Source organism: Schistocerca nitens, chromosome 4 (genome assembly GCF_023898315.1).
Source record: "Schistocerca nitens isolate TAMUIC-IGC-003100 chromosome 4, iqSchNite1.1, whole genome shotgun sequence".
Taxonomy (NCBI): domain Eukaryota; kingdom Metazoa; phylum Arthropoda; class Insecta; order Orthoptera; family Acrididae; genus Schistocerca; species Schistocerca nitens.
The window spans coordinates 272489327-272496522 of record NC_064617.1 but is presented as its reverse complement, the minus strand read 5'-3'; the positions used below and the strand labels follow the sequence as shown (position 1 = coordinate 272496522).

Here is a 7196-nt window from a genome sequence, read left to right as displayed (position 1 = left end):
ACTTCCAGTGAACTTGGCTGAACTGATCTTGTAGCCTTGTCAAATTCGAACTGCAGGGTATTTTTCCTCGGAATCGTGGGAGTCATCTTGCAAATTAACCCATATGCGCTAACTGCATATAACAAACGCTTAAAAAATTGCGTGAACACACAGCCACGCACAATCACGTGAAAAAGGAAGCACAAACACAATGTAAGCAGAGCTGGTGACACTGAGCGCTCAGAACGTCCTCACTCTGCCGCGTCTCAACCGGTAATGAAAATTTCATTGTGACCCCGGCTTGATTTGAACAGTCAGCATTCTGATCTGGAGTCAGACGCGCTACCTTTGCGCCACGGAGTCGACGCTGTTTAGGTCTTATCATGAATAGGTTCCTCTAACACTTACTGTACAATTCAAACCTAAAAAATGTCTGCAGGATACACGACTCGTCCCAGATGTAGTTGCTCTGGCGGGGGTGTAACTGAGTGGTGGTGTCTACTTCGCATGCAGAGAGTTCAAAGTTCAAATTCCAGCTCCTCCAATTTTTGTTCCTCCGTGCAGCAGTACATGAAAACTTCTGGCTATCACCATACTCCATAGAATTCAGCGTACAAGACTCATCTCCAAAGCAAGCAGATTTCGTAGAGTTCGACTTCACAGCGAGAGGATGATGACCTGGAAGACCCTGGGCTGCGATTCCCCCACTGAAATGTTGCTCCAAAGCCTTCGGTATGGCGTATTTCCGACAATAGTCACATTTTTTCGAGATACTGAAAAATGAAGGGAGCACCCGCGTTCGAACCGGGGTCCTCTCGATCTGCAGTCGAATGCGCTCAGACTTCTTTTCTTTTATTTTCTTTTTCAAAATATTGGACGACTGTGAGATGAGCTGTGGCTTCTGGGTGCGACTGTAGCGCTGCACCCTGGAGACAAATAACAGTGCACGTTGCTGACGACCCACGAGTTCAGCAGTGTCGCAACCACTAGGATGCAGCTAAACGTCGATCTTTTGAGAGCGAGAAAATTTTCGCAGTCGGCAGGACTCTAACCTATGCTCCCAGAGGGAATCTGATTTCAAGTCAGACGCCTTAACTACTTCTTTTACCAAATTTTTCTCTGTATTTCGAAAATAAATATAAATTTTTGCGATTTTCCTGCAGCTAAGACTGATTACAGGTTAAAATAGATGAATGTGAAATACAAGTTACGAAATTAAATTTGAAGATCCACTTCAAGAGAAATCATTTACTGAGATGCTAAATGCAGCAGCTATTTTCTATATCGCGGTAAGCAAGGGTGTTTCCGGGTTCTGGTGAGGCATTCACGGCTACAGCAGCGGCCACGGCACCCACGAAGTCGCCACCGTACTTCGCCCTCACCTGCAGTCCCCTACTTTAGTATGCGTCTTCCGAAGGATGATTGGTAGTTTTACATTTTATGATATTCCCTGTTTTTGAAACAGTATTCGTAACATATTCCCAAAATTTTTGCTATGATCTTTCTTCTGGTGTATTTTATAGTATTCTTCACTGAGATATGACCGGTATTCCAGGATAGTATCTTCACCTTTCTTATTAATAACGTAACTACCGTAATTCCCAAGAAGTTACATTATTGCATTAATTTTCGGTGCGGGAAAACGGACCTGTTCTGGGAAGAAAATTAGATTCAAATTGACTGCCTCCCATCACTACGTTTCAAAAAGGCTACCTGATGCTTTACCTCTTGCCATATATCTGCGTACCCTGTGCAGACAAAGCGGTGATCTAACGTATAAGCTGCGTTGCATCTTGGACAAGATGTCATGTCGTTGATACCTATGGAACAGAGTTTCTCGTTAGTACTAACGACGAAGTTCACTACTCTGTGTCGTGCCACCTGAACTTCCGTTGAAAGTAACTTCTTGTTGATATTCTTCCAAATATTTCGCCAGTCTCTGTTCGGGTTCATTGTCTGTGCCTTAATTAGATTTTCCGTCATTCTTAATCTGTTGATCATATATTGGCAGTTTCTTTCTTTTATCCCGGACAATACTGCTCATGTAGCTTATTTCTGGGTAAAAGGTCCTAATATGTTTGATTTTATGGTTTATCAGGCTTATATTTATCGGTGGTTGGAAGCTTTTTGGTTGGAAAAAGTTGAATAATTTAGCTGTTATACTGTTCGGATGACTTTCAATAACATGCAAGGAACGCTCGAGAAATAAGCCAGTAGACGTGTGTAGGCCCAAGGCCTCCCACTGCTAGTAGTAAAGTTAACGTATCCTCTGCAACTCGAAGATATTCCCATACCAAATACATCTACAAATGGTTGACATTATCGTTTTTGCTATTCCCTTAGGTATCTGTAGAATCTGTCCTACGTAAGTCGCTTTTGATAAAACTGTCAAATTTATTATTTTGGTTTTTTGCTTGATGTTGACGTCCCTGGTATGATCTAAAATGAACGTGCCACGGATCTTGTCTGGCACAGTTATCCAATTAGATGCTATTGTCCTAAGAGGCAGGCGTAGAGAGCTACTCCCAGGGCCGTATGGCGTTCCACACATTTTGCCCAAGTACTGGTGACATCAACAAGACCGGTCAGATAGAGAGAAGTACTCTTTGTGTCACTTATTTTCGCACCTGATGCGGGATAGTACAACTGCAAGTTCGCTGTTAACCTTTCTATGTCTACGTCGCTTCTAATAATCACACCTACGTAATCGGCGAATGAGTTCGTCAGTTTTTTCAATCCTGATACTAGCATGCTCTCTAATACGTCATCTAAGCATCTTAAAAGTAGTTCCATGCCAACGACATATAATATTATTGACAATGGACTCCCCTGAGGGACTCCACTTGCAACGGGAATGTCTTTATTGTGATGTCCATTAATGGATATTTTCGTTGTTAAGCCTTCTGTTTGCTAAAACATTCACATTACCATCGGTAAACCCCATGTAGGTCATGATTTTAAAGAGATATTCATGATTTACCCTGTCCAATGCCTTGGTAAGGTCAATAGAAGCCAGTAAAATTTCTTCGCCTTTGTTTTTCGTGTTGTAGGAGGTGATACATCGAGGCATTTTCGTCTTCCACAATGCTGTGTGAGTTGGATATTATTTTTGCAGTCCTCCTAGCTGTGAACTCTCTCTATTTAACAGCTCGGCCTTCGTTCTGTTGATCTGCATCAAAATGTCCTGTGATATTGGCTCTTTTTAAAGGTCACGTAAGCATGCATAGTGAAATTTTGTTGTATGTCTTATCTACCGCATTTGCTCTTTGCTGTATGCTATCAGGGTCGCTCGTAATATTTTTGCTTCGCCACAGCTGTCCACCATGCGATATTCGACCGGTGTTTGTAACGCAATCGTAAGGCTGCCCGCCAAGTCTCTTGTATTGCTTCAGCTAAAGCGTTTTCTGGTAACACGCTTATATTCAGTTCAGAAATTGCCTACCCCAGTAAGCTGCATGTTTCGTTAACAGTACGCTGCACTTGACCCCTAGGTGGTCGGAGATAGAGGTGAGTATTACTTCAATGCCGGCTACTTTATTTTGTAAAGTATATATGGTACATAGAATCGGTCAATCCTACTTTGGGACCTGCTACTAAAGTACGTAAATGTAACCATTGTAGGGAATTTCAGTTCCCAAAATTCTTTCCCTTTCCTGTTCGACACTAAACACTGCAGCTCCTGGGACTTCTTAAATTTCGGCCGTTGGTCCTTGTCATTTAATACACAATTCCAGTCACCGGCAATTAAAACACCAACAGGATTGTCCTTAAGTAAAATTAAGATCACACTTTTGAAAAACGTGGCCCTTTCTCCTCTGGCATTGTTGCCAGATGGTCCATAGACTTTTATGATTGATATATTAAGAATGTTACATCGAATGTCCCTCCCAGAGTCTGGCCGGCCGGAGTGGCCGTGCGGTTCTAGGCGCTTCAGTCTGAAACCACGCGACCGCTACGGTTGCAAGTTCGAATCCTGCCACGGGCATGGATATGTGTGATGTCCTTACGTTATTTAGGTTTAAGTAGTTCTAAGTTCTAGGGGACTGATGACCTCAGAAGTTTAGTCCCATAGTGCTCAGAGCCATTTGAACCATTTTGAATCGATAAACCACATTTTGACTTCATAAGCCTTGGGCATGACGAAATTGCTGTCTGAAGTGAATTTAATCGTGTCTTTTCGCAGTACATTAATCGCGTTCATTCTGTCTTAGAAATCGCAAACTTAGCCACATTCGCAAATGCAACGTTTGAAACTAATCTCGAGGTAGCAAACAGCCGTTGTTTACTTCTGGACGCCAGCTCTGCCGCCACACGTCCGCCCCGCGCCGTTTTGCAACTCGAATAAACGACTGAGCTACACCCCCTTCCACAATCCTTCTATTCCGATAACCTAGCGAAAAATATTATACTCAGCCATGCTAAAGACCTCTAATGGAGCAAAATATTCCGTGATCATTATCTTTCAGATATTATCGTTAAACGATATAAATAAATAAATAATGCTAAATGCTTCGCGCCTGGAGAAAGTGCGAGTCGGCGCCTACACTTTTGTGTCAGAGTGCGAAAAAGTAGTCTCTTTCAAGCAGGATCAGTTCGTCTGTTCTCTACGAAAATTTCATTGTGAACCCGATGTGATTTGAAGACGCAACCTTCTGATCTGGAGTCAGACGTGCTACCATTGTGCCACGGGTTTTTTAATTTATTTCCTTATCATAATTGCAGCGACAGCAAGGCAAAACTATCAAAAGTGCCGGACCAGGATTCGAACCTGGGGTATTGCGGTCACAACACAATGTCCTAACCACTTTTTTAATGTTTTCACTCACTTTTTTCTGTAGTGCTTCCATTGACAGCGCATTAGCCGTTACGAAAGTGTATTATTTTCGCCCGGACAGGGACTTACACCCGGTATCATTTGCTTGAAAACCTAACGCTCTACTGACTGAGCGGGGTACAAGGAGGGCAGGGGCCGTAGAATTCGAGGCCTGTCACGATGCTCCCTCACTCCCCCCTTCCCCCCCCCTCTTCTTGCCTCTCCCCGTTGTTCTCCTTCACCGCAATTTCGTAACCTGTGGTGCACCTCTTTCTTTCGTTTTTGTCTATTATTTTTGTGGATTGTGTTATCCACGTCAGTTACAAGAATTTAGCTAACAACCACATAATCGCGTTATTTTTGGTTTCCGGATAGAAGACCGTATCGGGCCAGAGGAGTATCTCCGGCGTGTACGTTGTTTCGGAGCTTCTGGTGAGTACAGGGAGTCTTTTTCTCACCCATGTCCAGTTTTGCACGTGTTCACTACAGGTGAGTCTGTGGAGCAGCGAGTAAGTCAGCACACACTTAAGGCATTTGTCTGTGTCACTGACGCCGATGCGATGAAGTTTTTCGTTGGTTGGTATGAGTTCGTTGACCACTCTGTACCAGGTGGATGACATTCCTGATGTATAGATCTTCAGGTGCAGGTTGCTCCAAACCGTTGTCCAGTTGACACTTGCGTGCTTATTGGTGATGTTGTTAGGCTTGTTTGTCTTTTGGCAGTATCGTATTATTTTCGTTGCGCTTAGGGAAGCGTTTCTCACGGTACTGACCCCTAAGTAGCTCATCTCAAGATAGAATATGCGGACATGTTTGAGATGGAAGTTGATACTTTCGATATTAACCAGCGGGTGCGTGCTTTCAGGTCTAAGTATGCTGAAAAGCTGTGATGGAGTTTGGGTTCTCATTGATTATACTCGTGATTCTTTTGAGATAAAATGCAATATTTAAATCAATTAATTCAAGGCTCACTGTCAATCGTGGTTGGGCGATAGTAGCATATGTGAGTTTGAAGATATACATAACTGACTGCAAGCTGCATTGCTTCTTCGTTTGTAATTTGGAAATGGGAAAGACCTGAGCCACATACTATGCTTTGGAGAAATAATACATGTTAACAATTCGTACTGCTTCAATTATATTCACTGATATCCAGCTAGCTTCTAAAGTGATGCCATGCATTTTGTTGATTGTCGCTCTCCAGTCCTTTATCGCCATTTCTGAAGGACAACTATCGAGTATGAGGCCTAGAGTTTCCTGTTGATCTACGTTTTGGGCCCATGGTATGGCTAGGTCGGCAAAACCTCTAATGTTCATTTAGATATCCCGATGTTGATTTTCGCTCAAGAAGCAGCGCTGTATTTGTCTAATTCTCCTTTTAGGATTTCTATTTCCGCGTCTCGTCCAATGAGTACTCCCACGTCATCAGCGTAAGCTCTTACAATGAATTGCACAACGGACATTGAAAGTCCAGATAGTTTATTATTTATTCTCCTGAGCAGTGGCTTCAATGAAAGGACAAACAACAACATGGAGAGGGGGCTGCCCTGTGGAAAGCCTCTCTCAATGTTTGTGTGTGTCAGTTGTCCATTGATGTTTATTCGTGCTGTTAGTCCTGTGACTATATTGCGGACGACCCGTATAACCCTCTCCTCAAAGCCAATTTGTTCCACAATGTGCTCCAGATATTGATAGCTGACAAGATCAGAGGCTTTATGGAAATCAATAAAACATAATGCACATTTCAGATTACTTACTGAGGCTACTGAAATGATGTCTCTGTATTCCGAAACAGTAGTCATGACTGTCCGGCCAGGTAAGCAGGGCTGATATCTGTTGACGATTTTGCGGATTAGTGGAGACAGTCGACTGTTCATTGCCCTGGCAACGGTTTTATAGTCAGAATTTAATAAATTAATCGGCCTGAAATTGTCGACGCGGTGCTGACCCCTGGTCTTCGGCACTAAAACAATTTTCCCTTCCTTAAAATTCCTGGGGATGGTCCCTCCTTCTATTATCTCATTTAAAACTGTAGTAAAAGTAGACCTTATGATGATCCAAAATTGGTAATAAAATTCTTTCGGCAGTCCGTCTGGTCCTGGACTTTTATGAGCAGGGGATTTGCTAATCAGCTCTAAAACTCATCTTCAGTAAAATCGGCTAAAAGTCCATTATTGTCGGCAGGAGTAAAAGCACCGGGTAATGTTCAATTTCAGCTAGTGAATCCTCGTCAACACGTTCTGCATAATATAAGTTCCCATAATGTTGTTGTAGTTCGTGGACGATGTCAGTTTGATTGGATTGTACTCGGCCATTGCTTGTCAGCACCTCACCAATGAAGGTCCTCCTACGATTTGACTTACGTTTAATGAGGTGATACTTCGACGTGATTTCATCTTCGAGC

General features: G+C 42.9%; 1 non-coding gene across 1 annotated transcript; it reads right to left on the bottom strand.

Annotated features, from left to right (window-relative positions):
• Positions 1-270: 270 nt before the first annotated feature.
• Trnaw-cca (transfer RNA tryptophan (anticodon CCA)) lies at positions 271-342 on the bottom strand. Its single transcript has one exon. It is a non-coding gene; the product is annotated as a tRNA-Trp (tRNA).
• Positions 343-7196: the final 6854 nt, after the last annotated feature.